Source organism: Aquarana catesbeiana, linkage group LG02, assembly GCF_042186555.1.
Source record: "Aquarana catesbeiana isolate 2022-GZ linkage group LG02, ASM4218655v1, whole genome shotgun sequence".
In the NCBI taxonomy this organism is placed as follows: domain Eukaryota; kingdom Metazoa; phylum Chordata; class Amphibia; order Anura; family Ranidae; genus Aquarana; species Aquarana catesbeiana.
The window spans coordinates 558,411,475-558,422,353 of NC_133325.1; positions in this window are offsets into that span (position 1 = coordinate 558,411,475).

The window sequence follows — 10,879 nt, forward strand, 5'->3', positions numbered from 1 at the left end:
TCCCATGCTCTGCATGGAGATTAGGGGCCTGGTGCATGGAGATTAGTGGGCCACGCCCCTGCGCCCCTTATGGAGTGGCCACCACTGATCTCTATCTCTACTTACTCTACTTACGAGTTACGATAGATATTATTATGCATGTGAGGGCCTTTGTGTTGCTCAATAGAATATTCAAATATGAAAAAGCCTGGCCTTTTAGACATTCAGGAGGCGTTCCTATAATCTCCTGAATGTGTGGGGATTTTTGGGAGTTTTTGGCTGTTTTTTTGTTTTTGTATAGAAATATTGTGCTGCCCCATTGACATCACTGGGCAAGTTTGACAGATGGTGCTGTCCAGCTCCAAACGTGGCATTCTGAGTTAAATTCAAAATTCAAATCTCTGCTAAGGCATGTGTATGTGGGCAGTCAGGTGGCATTAAATCCATGGTTTTACCGCCCATTTTTACTGCTCCCCCATATAAAAGAGGCCTTACTGAGTTGCCCAGATAGTGTTTTAGTGAGGATTTTTAATATGTTTAAAGGTGATACAATTGACAGTAAGAATCACAATATTTGGAGCTTTTGTCTATAAACTTTTAAAGAAATGCTATGGGCAGGCCTGGATTGAGGGCAACAGATGCTCAAAGCATAGCCCAACAATGGTGCACTTTTATTCTTTAAAGTAGAACTCCAGCAAGTATATTACGTTATATACTTACTTTGGGTTCGCTTGGCTCAAACAAACTATCCAGATGTCACCTCCATGTGGCCAATGGTGGAGCTGTAATTTACTGTTGTAGCCTATGCTACATAAAGTAAGCAGCATCCTCTTCTGGTAGGATACTATCCTCTGTGTCCTAAATAAAGGGTGTCGCTTGCTCCTGCACCTCCGCCATTCAGATATTTTATTTAAATGAATGCAATGCTTCTGCGGATTGTCCAAAGCAGAGATTATCATGTCATCCACCCACCTCTCCACCATGGCCAACCAGAGAATGCCTCGTATTTATCAAAAAAATACAAGACTTCTCCTGAGTTGCAGAGGTGTGGAACCTAGCAACTCTATTTAGAAGTAGTAAACATTAGTAGACAGATGTAGACAGATGTCCACATTTTGAATTTGAAAAGACAGCTTTTGGACCTTGAGCCTGAAGAAATGAAAACCCAGCTGCTGTAAGGTCCTGTAGGCTCGTTCATAGATAAAGGTGAACAACGTTAAACCTGTCAACTGCAAAACCCAGAAGGGGAGAAAAAGTCTGTGAACACCGAGACTCTGAACTGTCTACAACCATTGTTGTTATGTTAAGATCAAAGGGAGTCACAGGGTGATGAAAGGTATTCCCTTCTGATTAGTACTCCTTTTGAGCTACAGGTATGTGCAGATGCAAAATTGTATGTACAGGTTGTACAGAACCCCCAGGGACCAATACAATTGTTATTTGGGACCTGCTCACTGCAGTTATGTTGAGTTTTCACTTACTTTGACTGGGATATTTTAATATAACACACCTGAAATTCTACTGAAACATTTCCTAACTCATTGGGTAAAGGTTACCAACCTGCTTTAGTTTTTTAACCCCATACATACTGTATATACAGTGGGTAAAATAAGTATTGAACACGTCACCATTTTTCTAGGCAAATATATTTCTAAAGGTGCTATTGACATGAAATTTTCACCACATGTCGGTAACAACCCATGCAATCCATACATACAAAGAAACTAAACCAAATAAGTTCAGAAATTAAGTTATGTGTAATAATAATGGAATAACCCAGGGAAAAAGTATTGAGCACGCTAACTGAAATGTATTTAATACTTCATACAAAATCCTGTGTTGGTAATGACAGCTTCAAGATGCCTCCCATATAGAGAAACTAGTCGCATGCATTGCCCAGGTGTGATTTTGGCCCATTCTTCCACACAAGCAGTCTTCAAATCTTGAAGGTTCCATCGCCTCTTCTATGAACTCTGATCTTTAGTTCTTTCGATAGATTTTTTTCTGGATTCAAGTCAGGTGAATAGCTGGACCATTCTAGCAGCTTTATTTTCTTTCTTTAAAACCAATTGAGAGTTTCCTTGGCTTAGTGTTTGTGATCATTGTCTTGCTTGTCCACCTTCGTTTCATCTTCATCATCCTGGTAGATGGCAGCAGATTTTTATCAAGAATGTCTTGGTACATTTTTCCATTCATCCTTCCTTCAACTATATGAAATTTGCCACTACAGTATGCTGAAAAACAGCCCCACACCATGATGTTCCTACCTCCAAACTTCACTGTTGGTATGGTGTTTTTTGGGGTGATGTGCAGTGCCATTCAACCTCCAAACATGGTGTGGATTATGGCATCCAAAGAGTTCAATTTTGGTCTCATCTGACCAGACTAAATTCTCCTAATATTTCACAGGCTTGTCTAAATGTTGTGCAGCAAAATTTAAACGAGCTTCAACATGTTTTTTCTTCAGCCAGCCATTGAGTCTTGTGTGGTGAGCATGCATACAGGCCATGGCGGTTGAGTGCATTACTTATTGTTTTCTTTGAAACAATTATAACTGCTGATTCCAGGTTTTTCTGAAGCTCTCCACAAGTGGGCCTTGGCTCTTGGACAACTCTTCTGATAATTATTTTCACTTCTCTGTCAGAAATCTGGCCGTGGCCAGTTTATGGTGAAATTATGCTCTTTCCACTTCCAGATTATGTCTCCAACAGTGTTCACTGGAACATTCAGAAGTTTAGAAAGCCTTCTGTAACCAATGCCATCAGTTTGTTTTGCAACAATAAGGATGCAGAGGTCTTGAGAGCTCTTTGCTTTTACCCATCATGATTTGTTTCTTGTGTGACACCTTGGTAATGAAACACCTTTTTATAGCCCATCGGTTGAGACTGAACCAGCTGGTATTAATTTATACTGACAAGGGGCAGGATTGCTTTCTAATTACTGATAGATTTCAGCTGGTGTCTTGGCTTTCCATGCCTTTTTGCACCTCACTTTTTTCAAGTGTTCAATACTTTTTCCCTGTGTCATACCATCTTATTACACATAACGGAATTTCTGAACTTATTTGTTTTGGTTTCGTTGTATGTATGGATTGCATGGGTTGTTACCGACATGTGGTGAGAATTTCATGTCCATAGCACCTTTAGAAATAGATTTACCTAGAAAAATGGTGACATGTTCTTTACTTATTTTACCCTCTGTATTTAGAAAGGATAATGAGCAACATTAAATAAAACCTGAAGTGTAAAATGTGTACCTAACCCAGCACTGTAAGCACATAGCAGAAATGTGTGCCTGCACATCATATCCATTTTATATATGTTAAGTTACCCTGTCACCTTTACATGAAAATAAAAGAACATGCTCCTTGTTAACAAAGGCATTTAAACAAGCCTGCACATCACATCAATTAAATATGTTGAGTGTCCCTGTCACCTTAATATAAGAATTAAAGCACTTGTTCCTTGCAAATAAAGTCTGTTTAAAGAGGAATTATAGTATTATTAATAAAATAAGTGCGCTAAATTAAACTTCCTAATGTGTGATATATATATATATATATAAGGCAGATACCAGAGCCATACCATATAAACCTTAAACAATAGTATATAGTTAATAGTATGGGGCATGTAATAGTCCTCGATGGATATTTAAACCAAGTCCAGAGATTATTACAAAACAAAATTGAAATGAAATAAATGTCACAGTTCCAGGATGCTTATTTTTCTCAATAAACTTCATTCAATAGATATTATGACTTCACCCTGGGTTTTGTTCACTGTTTTGCTGTATAGTCAGCCTATTTGTTATACAGTTCTCCGGTGGTAAGTTTCGTTCATGCAACCAAAAGAAAAGATATCATTGCTCAATGAACCATAGCATTATATCAATCTGAACGAAACTTACCACCGGAGAACTGTATAACAAATAGGCTGACTATACAGCGAAACAGTGAACAAAACCCAGGGTGAAGTCATAATATCTATTGAATGAAGTTTATTGAGGAAAATAAGCATCCTGGAACTGTGACATTTTTAAAATTTATTTCATTTCAATTTTGTTTTGTAATAATCTCTGGACTTGGTCTATATATCCATCAACAACTATTACATGCCCCATACTATTATCTATATACTATTGCTTAAGGTTTATATGTAGAGGTCGACCGTTTTTTCTCTGGCCGATGCCAAAGCCGATATTTAGAAATCGCGGTGGCCGATGGCCGATATATGATGCCGATTTTTTTGGGCCGATATATTAGGCCGATTTTTTTTTTTTTCCCTTCATCTCATAAAATCTAACAGTTAGACCCCTTTCACACTGAGGCGTTTTTCAGGCACTTTTGGGCTAAAAATAGCGCCTGTAAAACGGCTCCCCTGCAGTCTGTGTGAAAGCTCAAGTGCTTTCACACTGAGGCGATGCGCTGGCAGGATGTTAAAAAAAAGTCCTGCAAGCAGCATCTTTGGAGCGGTGTATACCGCTCCTCCACCACTCCTGCCCATTGAAATGAATGCGCACCGCTGCCAAAGCGCCTGCAAAGCATTTCGGCAGCAGCGCTTCAGGGGCGCATTGAACCCCTTCTTCGGCCGCTAGCTGGGTTATAAGCGCCCCGCTAGCAGCCGAATAGCGCCGCTAAAATGACGGTAAAGCGCCGCTAAAATTAACAGCGTTTTACCGTCAACGCATGCCCGCTCCAGTGTGAAAGCAGCCTTAAGTAATAAGTGATACAGAAAATTTTTTATATTTAAACATTTATTAAACAAAACAAACCTCCGATCAGTTCACTTGTATGTAGAATTTAGATTTAAAAAAAATAACTATATCTTAACTATTAAATACACAAAAACAGGTAATCAAAACTTTTGGATGAAAAAAAATGGGCTTACTTTACTGCTTTTTTTTTTCATTAGTGTATTTAAAAAAAAAAAAAATTGCGTTTGAAAGACCGCTGCGCAAATACCGTGTGACATAAAATATTGCAACAACCGCTATTTTATTCCCTAGGTTCTCTGCTAAAAAAAAATATATATAATGTTTGGGGTTCTAAGTGATTTTATAGCAGAAAATACAGGATTTTTACTTGTAAGCAACAAGTGTCAGAAAAGATTTAGTCTTTAAATGGTTAAACTGAAAACTTCTCCACGGAGTTCAGTCTATTGATAAAAGAACCTGAAAGAGATACAAATGTATCTTCTTATCAGACTTGGCAGGCTGCCCAGAGGAGGAGAGAAGAAAACTTCAGACAACTTGCAATTGACTTCTATTACAGAAGTCATTTGCAAGTCCCGCTGAATTGCCTTTTTTTATCAGCACAATCAGCCGATGCCGATTAAGTAAAAAAAGCCAAATATCGGCCGATATATCGGTCGACCTCTATTTATATGGTATGGCTCTGGTATCTGCCTTATATATATCACACATTAGAAAGTTTAATTTAGCGCACTTATTTTATTAATAACATTATAATTTCATTTGAGTGATATCAGAACACTTGCACATAGGTGCGGCTTAATTATTTAATTATTTCCTTGAATATTGTTTATGATTTTTAGTATTATAATTTCACAGTAATTGAATCACCATATTTATCATATTAGCGCTTTAGTACACTATTGTCATTTGTTGTTTAAAGAGGAAGTAAACCCTGATGGGTTTTACTTCCTCTTTTGCTCCCTGCAAAGCCTGCAAATTTAAAGCATAATGGGCTGTGACACTTACTTGCAAACTAATCCATTCGCTGTCCCCTGTGCAGGCTGCATCCATCTTCACGACTCTTCATTCTGGGGGACACGGACTCCGGCTCTGTGACTGGCCGGAGCCGAATGACGTCACTGCCGCGCATGCGCGTGGGAGCCGTCAGTAAAAGCACACGCTGGGGAAGAAACACACGGAGGTCCGTTTGTTCACAGCGAATGCACCAATTACATTATCGGTGCACTACAAGTGAAATATCTCCTAAACAGCACACGTTTAGGAGATATTTCCACTACCTGTAGGTAAGCCTTATTCTAGGCTTACCTATAGTTAAAAGTCAGGAGGGAGGGTTTCCAACCACTCTAAGCCTTACCTACTCACCATTCTCTTCTGTATTCCTGAAATACTGCTGTCTGAAAACTCTTCAGCACCTGGCGCACTTTTGAAAGTGTCAGATACATAGTTACCCACGGCATACTGTGGTTCAATCCACCCCCCCCCATGTTTTGTAGTTTTGTAGGAGTCACCCGTAGAAACCGCAGAGCGAAGAAGGTTAACAGTCATCTGACACTTACACAGGCAGCAATATGGGATCTTTCACATGGGCGTTGAACTTTAACACAGAGTTGAACGTGCATCAACATGCCTCAAACACCTCTCTGTCATATTATTTAATTTAAAAGGGAAAGTGATGTAGGACACTAATGAGGGAAGCTGCTAGGCCCGCATCTCTTTAGATATGTTCCTATTGGGAGTATTTCGCCAAAACTGACATTTTTGTTCAAGGGGATGCCTGAATTCTAACTTGCATCTTAGTGCAGACTTCTGGGAAAATCAGTGAGCCAATCACACAAGCAGAAAATTATGTTGTACATTCTGTGTACAGAACACCTCCACGTAACCATATTGCATTGAAAATGAAAGGTAATTTTTAATACCATTCATTTACAATATGACTCGTATCGCAATTGGATACACTATATATTTTTTTCTTTATTTGCTATTTTTTTTACAACGAAAGTAGTGTAGCGCCTTCGTCCCTAGAGTAGTATGGCAGGTAAATTTAGTTGTGCTGGGTGGTAGCCAGCCTGGCTAATTTGTAGTGTTTAATGGTCAATTGACTTCTGTTCTCAGTTGTGGCTTCTCCCTTCTGTCAGTAGGTGGTGCTGTTGCCTTTGACATTAGAGTGATGAGCAGTATATACAGTATACAGTATATGCAAGTCATGGATAAACATACTTTTCTCAGCCAATCATATTTGCTGGGATGCATGCTGGGAAAAGCTATTTAATGGAAAAGAAGTCAGGTGACGAGTCAGTCTTCCCGCCCAGGGGCTTCGGCCCGGGTGGATGGTGTGTGTACAGCTCCTGGCTGCTAGGCCTGAGGCCTATCTATGTGGCTGCTGGCTGCTAGGCCTAACCAAGGCCCATCTGGGTGTTCAAGCGGAGAAAAGCCTGCCAAAGATCTGGAAACGGTTCTAGAGGGATGGAGTTCTAAGGAAGCACCAGAGAGAGGACCCTTCATGAGCAGGAGGATATGAAGTGGCTGGGACGACTTCAGAGAGAACTCATCCAAGGGAATCAGTGCATGAAGCAGTGAGTAAAGTTCAGTTACTAGAGGAGACAGCCTGTCCTACAAAGTACAGATGTGCTGGTTCAGCTTAAAGGCTCGTATTCCTGTACTGCTGTCTGCCTAGTACCACCTATTTTTGTCTAAGGAGTCTGCCAATCTGCCTGTTGCTGATCGTTTTAAGGGTGTCCTGTGCCCTTAAAACCTCCTCCTCTCTCCCACATTTTTCCTGTTCTGAGAAATAAACTTCTCTTTTGTTAAAGCATAAAAGTGACTGGCGCCCAATTTCTTCTTTGTTCATCACCCACCATGCCCACAAACTGGCACCCTGTGAATGTAGTTCAGCCATCCCTACCCCCGGTAGTCACCATTAGGCTCCCGGAAAATCGGGGTAGGCGCTACAGTAGAGTTACCCTTTAAGCATTCTAGGCACCCAAAACAGTGAGGCTTAAACGGCTGTGTATGTTGCTAGGCTCTTGACCCATAAACCCAGGAAAGATTTTTATATCAGAGCACTTCCAAATTTCTGGTAGCCAGAGTGCTTAAATTGGAAGTGGACCTAAATTCAGGTTTGCAGTAAATATGAAAAAAGCACCCAAAAATAATTTTGTACACCAAATTAAAAAACGTTTACAAAATCATAGAGGTTGAAGAACTTGAAATGCTAACCTACATACTAAAGAACCATATAAAACTGAAGGAAGATTACAGGACTGTGGATGAAGAGAAGTATAAGTGGATCTTAGAAACTTTATTAAACAAAAAAAGTATAGATCACCTAGGATCGGGCTGAGGGGTAACCAATGACCATATTTTCCTGGCTGGAGTTTTACATAGTTACATAGTAGGTAAGGTTGAAAAAAGACACAAGTCCATCAAGTCCAACCTATGTGTGTGATTATATGTCAGTATTATATTGTATATCCCTGCATGTTGTGGTCGTTTGGGTGCTTATCTAATAGTTTTTTGAAACTATCGATGCTCCCCGCTGATACCACCGCCTGTGGAAGGGAATTGTCAGAAACCATGAATCAGAAGTACAGTTACATCTCACTTGTTTAATAATAATAAAAAAAGGTAAACATAGTCAAAACATAGCCAGAGTTCAGGAACCGGGACGGATAGTCAGACAAGCCAAAACGTCAGGGAGCCAGAGATGAGCGTAGTAGAACAGCGAGCAGGATCTGGAGCCAGAAGGAATGTCAGCCAAGCAAGTCTTTAACAGGAACACAGGAGAGAGTCTCTAGAGATGTGACCAAGGCAGAGATCATCTGGGCTGGACGGCTTAATTAGGCAGGACTGACGAGCAGGATATCATCAACAGGTAAGTCACTGTGGAGCGATAGGAGCTGGCAATTAGCCAACAGCTGAACGGCCAGCTCAGAAAAGGAAGGGCTGAGCCCAGCCCTGACAGGAATTCCACATCCCTGCCGCTCTTACAGTAAAGAACCCTGTACGTAGTTTAAGGTTAAACCTCTTTTCTTCTAATTTTAATGAGTGGCCACAAGTCTTGTTAAATTCCCTTCCACAAACAAGTTTTATCCCTATTGTGGGGTCACCAGTATGGTATTTGTAAGTTGAAATCATATCCCCTCTCAAGCGTCTCTTCTTCAGAGAGAATAAGTTCAGTGCTCATAACCTTTCCTCATAACTAATATCCTCCAGACCCTTTATTAGCTTTTTTGCCCTTCTTTGTACTCGCTCCATTTCCAGTACATCCTTCCTGAGGACTGGTGCCCAGAACTGGAAAGCTTACTCTAGGTGCGGCTGGACCAGAGTCTTGTAGAGCAGGAGAATTATTGTTTTATCTCTGAAGTTGATCCCCTTTTTAATGCATGCCAATATTCTGTTTGCTTTGTTAGCAGCAGATTTCCATCGCATGCCATTGCTGAGCCTATCATCTACTAAGACCCCCAGGTCCCTTTCCATCCTAGATTCCCCCAGAGGTTCTCCCCCCAGTGTATAGATTGCATTCATATCTTTGCCACCTAAAGGCATTATTTTTCATTTTTCTACATTAAACCTCATTTGCCATGTAGTTGCCCACCCCATTAATTTGTTCAGATCTTTTTGCTAGGTTTACACATCCTGTGGAGAAGTTATTGCCCTTCTTAGCTTAGTATTGTCTGCAAATACAGAGATTGAACAGTTTATCCCATCCTCCAGGTCATTTATGAACAAATTAAATAGGATTGGTCCCAGCACAGAACCCTGGGGGACACCACTACCCACCCCTGACCACTTCATGTACTCCACATTTATCACCAGCCTCTGAACTCGCCCTTGTAGCTGGTTTTCAAACCATGTACTCATCCTATGGTCCATGCCAACCGACCTTATTTTGTACAGTATAGGTTTATGGGGAACTGTGTCAAATGCTTTTGCAAAATCCAGATACACCACATCTACAGGCCTTTCTTTAGCTACATGGCAAGTCACCTCCTCATAGAAGGTTAATGGATTGGTTTGGCAAGAATGATTCTTCGTGAATCCATGCTGATTACTGCTAATGATACCGTTCTCATTACTAAAATCTTGTATATACTCCCATATCATCCCCTCCAAGAGCTTTCATACTACTGATGTTAGACTAACTGGTCTGTAATTCCCAGAGATGTATTTTGGGCCCTTTTTAAATATTGGTGCTACATTGGCTTTTCTCTAATCAGCTGGTACCATTCCAGTCAGTAGACTGTCAGTAAAAATTAGGAACAATGGTCTGTTAATTACTTGACTGAGTTCCCTAAGTACCCTCGGATGCACGCCATCTGGTCCCGGTGATTTATTAATGTTAAGTTTCCCAAGTCTAATTTTAATTCTGTCCTCTGTTAACCATGGAGGTGCTTCCTGTGATGTGTCACGAGGATAAACACTGCAGTTTTCATTACTGAAGCCCCCCCGATTCCCTCATGAAGACTGCAGAGAAGAGTAAATTCAATACCTTCGCCATCTCACTATCCTTTGTAACCAGATGTCCTCCCTTTTTCACTGTTTATATACTTAAAGAATTTATTGGGATTTTTTTTGCTCTCCTCCGCTATGTGTCTTTCGTGTTCTATCTTAGCCGCCCTAATTGCACCCTTACATTTCTTTTTACATTCTCTTTAAAGTCTGAATGCTGATCCCTCAACCCTGTATTTTTAGTTTGAGTTTAATTTAGGTCAACAGTTTGTATACACGTTGTAAAAGTTTAGCTCAAACAATATAATTTTCAGTCATCATCCAGTGAAATGGACTATAAAGAGCACAATAGTTTTCTGATTTTGACACCAATAGAAAATACAAGTAGGAGAAAAGGAAAAGGTTTTAGAGGAAAGAAAAAACAAATATCTTGCGGGGTGCCCCGGATCCCCAACACTGCGACCACCCATCATTGGAGCAGCTGGCATTTCTCCCTGCCAGCTACCTTTCACATTAATAGCCTTTAGAGCTGGGGAAAACTGCCCCTAGGCACCCCCCCCTCCATGAAATGTCCCTAGTGGAACTCCAACTATCTCTTGCAGCACCAAATTAAAACACATTTCAGTGTGCCTATTGGAAACTAAGCCAGTTTCCCTGCTCATTCAGCCATTCCTCTGACCCCCCAGACCTCCTTACTTCTCACACAAATTCCTTCCTCCATCTGTCCAATCTGGAC